Consider the following 7,382-nt stretch of genomic DNA (forward strand, 5'->3'; position numbering starts at 1 on the left):
GTGGTTAAAACCCTCAAAGAGGGAAACAGTCCACGGCCTGCGCCAATGTGGCTACTACAGGAAATTTATTAATCAAAGAATGAAAATTTACATAAGCTTCTCTCATGCACGGATTACCCAAACAATGACCCTCCATGCGCTTTAAATAGAACTCATGGACCAATCGGGTGTCAAGCCACGGATCAAGTGTCGGTAATACCGAGGAGAGAATGAAACGTCGGATCACTACATATCGTGACCGTCGAATTGTAAGTTACAATATGTACAACGGTAAAGAAACACACTTTACCTAACTCTATACCTAACTCTAAACTAGACCAAGTTGTACTTAACTATTTCCTATGTGTCGGAATATCCTAACATGCCCCCTTAAGAACAACTTGGGATAGGATTGAAGGATTTACAAATATGACAAAATAGGAGAAGGAAGGAGGCACTAGAGCCTATCCCCCCTTAGTGACAACTTCCTGAACTCCAAGCATATATCGAAGTTTAGTGAACTTCGCCTCTGTGAGAGCCTTTGTGAAGATGTCTGCAACCTGATCATCTGTTGAACAATATTGCACTTCAAGAACATGGTCATGAATGAGCTTTCTGATGAAGTGCATGTGTAGTTCAATGTGTTTGTTGCGCTGATGCTGGACTGGATCTTTGCATAGCTGAATGGCACTTTGATTATCACTCCAAAGTGTGGTTGGATGCTGCTGCTCAAAGCCAAACTCTGATAGGATCTGACGAAGCCACAAGGCTTCCTTACTAGCTTCCACGGCACCACGATAATCTACTTCTGCTGACAAAAGAGAAATGGCAGCCTCTTTCTTACAAGCCCATGTAATAGGTCCTGAACCAAGAGTGAAGACATAACCGGCAGTAGACTTTCGATCATCAGGGTCACCAGCCCAATCAGAATCAGTGAAACCGACTAATAGAGGAGCTGCTTTGGCACTGTAATGAATCCCAAACTGTACTGTACCTCGAACATAACGAAGTATTCTTTTAGCTGCTTTCCAATGACTTTCACAGGGGTTTTTCATAAAACAAGCAACAAGGCCAACAGCAAAGGAAAGGTCAGGACGAGTATGGGTTAAATACAAGAGTTTTCCTACAAGTTGATGGTATAAGGTAGCATCAACTTCAGGAGAAGTACAAGAGACTGAAAGTTTGACTCCAGACTGAAAGGGAGAAGGGGCTGGCTTACAGTCTTCCATGTGAAAATGACGAAGAATATCACAAGCATACTTGGACTGGGAAAGGATTACCCTCCTTGGATTGCAAGACTTGAAGACCGAGAAAATAGTGTAAGTGTCCTAAGTCTGTCATTTCAAATTTCTTTTTAAGGCTGGACTTCACATGGTTTATAAGGTTGGGATCACTACCAGTAAGAATAAGATCATCAACATAAAGAACAAGGATGATAAGAGAGTTGCCCACTTTCTTGGTGTAGACAGTATTGTCAGAATAACACCTAGAAAAGCCAGATTCTAAAAGAAAGCTGTCCATTTTGGCATACCAAGCTCGAGGAGCTTGCTTGAGACCATAAAGGGATTTCTTAAGTCGACAAACAAGGCTGGAGTCTGTTTGTATGAAGCCAATGGGTTGTTCCATATAGATTTCTTCCTGCAAGTCCCCATGCAAGAAGGCAGATTTAACATCCATCTGATGGACTTCCCATTTTAAAGAGGCAGCAAGGGAAAGAACAAGGCGGATAGAGTTCATTTTGGCAACAGGGGAGAAGGTTTCAGTGTAGTCAATGCCTTCAACCTGTGAAAAGCCCTTAGCAACAAGACGAGCTTTATGTTTATCAACTTTCCCATCTGGTCCATACTTGGTTCTGTAAACCCATTTACATCTAACAAGTTTGCGTCCCTTTGGTAGAGGAACAAGATCCCATGTATCATTTGCCAACAATGAATGATATTCTTCATTCATAGCTGCTTCCCAATGTGGATGGCCTGAAGCTTCTGCAAAAGTGTCAGGATCATGATTTACTGGAGCTTGAGCCAGTAAAGAAGAGGCTCTTTCAAACTGAGAACGTGTACGTCGCTGATCTGTAGGATCACCGGCAAGATCACCTGCTGCATCCCGAGTAGCACGGACCCATCTTGGAAGTTGAGGATCCTGAGAAGGTGGGGGAGGATTATCATCCTCACTTTCATCATCTGAAGAAGAAATGTTTTCAAAAGTAGAAGAGATAGGAAGAGGTGGCACATCCGCCGGACTAGGCTCGCAGGCCGATTTATTTTCATCAAATTTTACATCTCTTCTAATGATAACATTTTTGGACTTAAATGGAATAAGTCTATAACCTTTTACATCTTCAGAATATCCAACAAAAGTACATTTCTCACTCTTAGGTTCTAAAGCTTTATGCTTTTCATCTGGAATATGGGCCCATGCTTCACTTCCAAAAACACGAAAGTGACTTACATCTGGTTTAATGGAACTCCAAGCTTCTTCTGGAGTGATATTCTCTAGAACCTTAGTAGGAGTGCGATTGATTATATAATTTGCACAATTAATTGCTTCGGCCCAAAAACTAAGACTGAGTCCTTTAGATTGCAGCATACAATTAGCCATTTCCTTTAAGGTGCGATTTTTTCTTTCAGCTACACCATTTTGTTGTGGAGTGTATGGAACAGTATGTTGCATTTGAATTCCATTTTCGGTGCAAAAGTTGATGAATGTGTTTTTAACATATTCTCCACCATTATCAGTTCTTAGCTTAAGAATTTGATGTCCAGATTGTTTTTCAACAAAGGCTTTGAAGGCCAAAAATGTGTTAAATACTTCGCTCTTGAGTTTTAAGAAGTATACCCAAGTGCGTCTGGAGAAATCATCAATGAAAGTTAAGAAATACTTGCAGCCAGAGAATGAAGCAACAGGAAGAGGACCACATAAATCACTGTGCACAAGCTGTAAAGGGGCTGAGGCGTGCCAAGAGGCACGTTTGTCAAAACTGTCCCGATGATGTTTTCCGAGTACACATCCGGAACAAACACCATCTCTGCAAGATACCATAGGAAGACCTGTCACCATATTTTCTTTACATAGATGCTGAAGGGAGCGATAGTTTAAGTGACCAAATCGCTCATGCCAAAGTTTGCTCACTTCATCATTATGAGCAACAAATACTGAGGGAAGATTTGATGACCCAAAGTTGTGAAACTTATACAACCTTGTGGAATCATCAGCAATACCAGTAGCTAGAATCTGTTTAGGATCTCTTAGATCCTTGATTACAACATCATGAGGTGAAAATTCAACAATTTTACCTTCACCTGAATGAGTTATCTGATATACAGATAGAAGGTTGCAGGATAAGGTTGGAACACATAATACATCATTAAACTGACCATTGTCTAGATGAACAGTTCCAGTCCCTACAACATTAAGAGATCTATCATCACCAACATATATATTTTTGGTGTTACAATCATTTAAAGAAGAAAACATGGCTTGGTTTTTGGCCATGTGATAAGAGGCTCCAGAATCAATGAGCCACTCATGAGAATGAGAAGAAGAAGATACATTTAATGCATAACCAGACTGAGATGATTGACAACGACATGCAGAAAGTGCCATTCCGGAAGTTGAAGTTGAAGTAGGCTCCACATGGATGTTATGTTTCTTCATTGCGGCTTCCAAGGCTTCCATCTTCTTAAAGCATTTAGATTCTAAGTGGCCATCTCGATTACAAAAGTTACAATGTCTATCAGTCTTCTTCCATTTGTTTTTATTGGTCTTATCATTTTGCTGAAATGATCTTTCATTTTGAGGCTGAGTTGGTTTAGGACCATTCTTTTGAGGATATGACTTCTTAGGATTCTTTGAATTTGGTTGCTGCTGGGCGGCTAACGCTTTCGTGGAAGAGTTTCCAAGATTAAGAAGACCAAGGTGTAAGAGTTTTTCTTGTTCTCTTATTAAGGAATCACAAAAGGAGTCAAAGGAAGGGGCCTTGTAGTCTTTCCTTGACAAATGAAAGCTTCCCTTGTAGAATGGAAAGTGGAAACAAATACAGAGTAGGCTGGTCCCAACTTAGTAAGGATGGAATAAATAAGGTTACCATCTTCTTTCTTAACCTTAACACCTTCCAAGAGATATCTAAGGGTCTTGAATTTGGACAAGAAATCTTCAATGCAAGAAAAATTATTAGGATCCAAAGTAAGCAACTCATTTTCAAGTTGATGGGCTCTAATTTCATTTTTAATCCCAAAAACTTTAGCGATTTTTTCCAATGCTTCATGAGGAGTCTCAAGTTCTGCAATATGGAATCTAAGATCAGGAGAAATAGACATCCCTATCAAACCACGTGCTTGATCTTGTCTATTTTCCCATTTTGCAGCCTTGTCTTCATCTTTGGGTTTCTTCTCTTGGTCTGTGGCTATTCTGTAGAGACCTTTACTTCTAAGTAAATCTTCCATGTAGGCTATCCATTGGAAGTAGTTAGTGCTGTCAAGAATGACTTGGCATGGACTTTCCATTTTTTTAAAAAAAACTGAAGCTGAAGATGCTGAAAGTAAGTGTTCCAATGGATAGATCTCGAAAAATTAGGCGTTTTAAAAAAAACGGCTCTGAAAAAGGCTTCCGGATGAAGAAGTTATGGCTTTTTGAAAAAAAAATTGTTGAAGTTGCCGGCAAAGTGCGCGAATGTGCGGGAATGAAAAAATCCGCCCCCACAAAATGGAGACTTGAACCCAAGACCTCTACTCTCTTAAAATAGCTTTGAACCAATTGATCTATACAAAAAATTTGAGAGAGAGAGAGAGAGAGGGGGGGGGGGGCCTCGGTTTGCGTGCTTGCCTTGAGAAAGCTCTTTTTCCCTACAAAACACAAAACACAAAACCCAACACGAATATGCAAAGAAAAACGAACCTTGCGGCTCGAAGTTAGCTTTAGCAAAAAACTAGATATTTTAAAAAAAAAATCTCAAAGTTAGCTTTAGCCGAAAAACTAAATATTTTTCTCAATGTTTCTGATTTTCCGAGATCACACTAAGGTGCAGGGAAAAGAGCATACGCATGAGAAAAATCCTTCCTTTCTGTTTCTGATTTGCCCAGATCGCACAGAGTCGCAGGGCAAAGAGCATACGCAGAAATGAAAGGTATAGATCCGGTTAAAAAAAAGGGTAAATAAACCGAAACCGAAATAAGCAGAGAGAAAATAACAGTAAACTGCAAAAAACACTGTATACCTCCCGATCTGAAAAATGACGCAGCTAGGGCTACCGGAAACCTTTTCGCGTGAAACGAAAGGGGTTCCTCACTGGAACAGATGCTCCGAACGCAACAGAGCAGTCCTCTCGGCCCGAAAGCAGTCAGAAACAGCAGATCTAGGAAAAAACAGCCGCATGCAGTTCTACCGGCTTCAGATTTGGATCACCAACGAACGCGGCCCTCAAATAGCTCTGATACCATGTAGGAATTTACAGGCTAAGTTCCTAAGAAAGAACACCAAAAGGACACCACTCACAACCAGATCACAGATCAATACACCAGTATTTTTGACGTGGTTAAAACCCTCAAAGAGGGAAACAGTCCACGGCCTGCGCCAACGTGGCTACTGCAGGCAATTTATTAATCAAAGAATGAAAATTTACATAAGCTTCTCTCATGCACGGATTACCCGAACAATGACCCTCCATGCGCTTTAAATAGAACTCATGGACCAATCGGGTGTCAAGCCACGGATCAAGTGTCGGTAATACCGAGGAGAGAATGAACCGTCGGATCACTACATATCGTGACCGTCGGATTGTAAGTTACAATATGTACAACGGTAAAGAAACACACTTTACCTAACTCTATACCTAACTCTAAACTAGACCAAGTTGTACTTAACTATTTCCTATGTGTCGGAATATCCTAACACCCATTAGTATCCAAGATTCATTAGATCAGATCTCAATTGGGGAAAAATTTTTGTGGATATTTCAACAAAATAGGTTATTGATGGAATTGGACATAATAGGAGAAACAGAAAAAGTGACAAGAATATCCATTCATTGATCATTTTCTATTAGATTGGGTAAAATGTTGTATGTATGAAAGAATCATCCCTTCCAACCCCAAGTCCGGTCAAACTTGCCGAAGAGCTTCGATCGATTCGATCAATCAAAGACTTTTCTGGCTTTACCCCCCCCCTAATTTTTATTGGAGAATAAAAATGCCAGTTATGTTCAATATTTTTCTAGATGATGCCTTTATTCATTCAAATAATCCCTTTTTTGGAAAATTACCTGAGGCTTATGCAATTTCTGATCCAATTGTCGATGTAATGCCAATTATTCCTGTTCTCTCTTTTCTCTTAGCCTTTGTTTGGCAAGCTGCTGTAAGTTTTCGATAAAAAGTATCCCCTTTTTTCTTTTTCAAGTTTTTGGGTCGCTGTCATTGATCCAATTTTTGTATAACTCTTTCCATTTTTTTGTGACAGAAGTTCTATCCTTGCTCCACCCGACGATACCAGATTCAGATACCTTATCTGCTCCCGGATAAAAACTTTTCCACTCACCTTCATCAATTCCTTCCGATCCCACCGCTCACTTCGGATCGGGCTATTGGGTCACGTATTGATACGATCACCAATGACTTATTTTCATAAATATTCAATAAATATCTAGTTGATCCAAAAAAATAAGAGGGAAAAAGACCATTTTGAAAACAAAGAGAAAAATTATATCCTTGTTTCAAATTGATTTTCACACGTGATTCGGAGAAATAATTTCGTGATTTGTAACAATAATACTATTGTTTGGTATTCAAGTATCCATATATGGTACAAAGATTGATGATCTATTCTGTTGTACTTATAATCAGGATTCTGGAGATTACGTAATGCTTACTCTTAAGCTGTTCGTTTACGCAGTAGTGGTATTTTTCATTTCTCTTTTTATCTTTGGATTTCTATTGAATGATCCAGGATGTAATCCCGGACGTAAAGAATAGTGAAAAAAGTCTCTAGGTTAATGGGTCTTTTCTGTTCCGTAGAAAGATTCGGGGTTATTCGTTTTCAGGATCAATAGTGGACGAATGGAGAGAGAGGGATTCGAACCCTCGGTACGGATGATCCGTACTACGGATTAGCAATCCGCCGCTTTGGTCCGCTCAGCCATCTCTCCAAGATCGGCAATATAATGAATATTGCGATTATTCAGTTGGATAAAGAACAATCCAGTCAATCGTATTGTTCATTTCGTTAAAAATAGTTCTGTATGACTGATTTTTTCTGCTTTTCTTGGCCTGGCCGATGGCCAGGCCAAGAAAAGCAGAAAAATTAGTCATACAGTGCTTGACCTAATTTGATAGCTAGAAGAAGACCTGTTGTAAAAGCAAGACAACAACCTATCAAAATTTTAAGCTCTACCATATCTTCATTCCCTCCCCAAT

At 39.7% G+C, this 7,382-nt stretch overlaps 1 non-coding gene across 1 annotated transcript; it reads right to left on the reverse strand.

Annotated features, from left to right (window-relative positions):
* Positions 1–7,026: 7,026 nt before the first annotated feature.
* TRNAS-GCU (transfer RNA serine (anticodon GCU)) lies at positions 7,027–7,114 on the reverse strand. The gene has a single exon. It is a non-coding gene; the product is annotated as a tRNA-Ser (tRNA).
* Positions 7,115–7,382: the final 268 nt, after the last annotated feature.

This window comes from Pinus tabuliformis, chromosome 1_1 (genome assembly GCF_031772625.1).
Source record: "Pinus tabuliformis cultivar Carrire ecotype Pingquan chromosome 1_1, CPIR1, whole genome shotgun sequence".
Classification (NCBI taxonomy): domain Eukaryota; kingdom Viridiplantae; phylum Streptophyta; class Pinopsida; order Pinales; family Pinaceae; genus Pinus; species Pinus tabuliformis.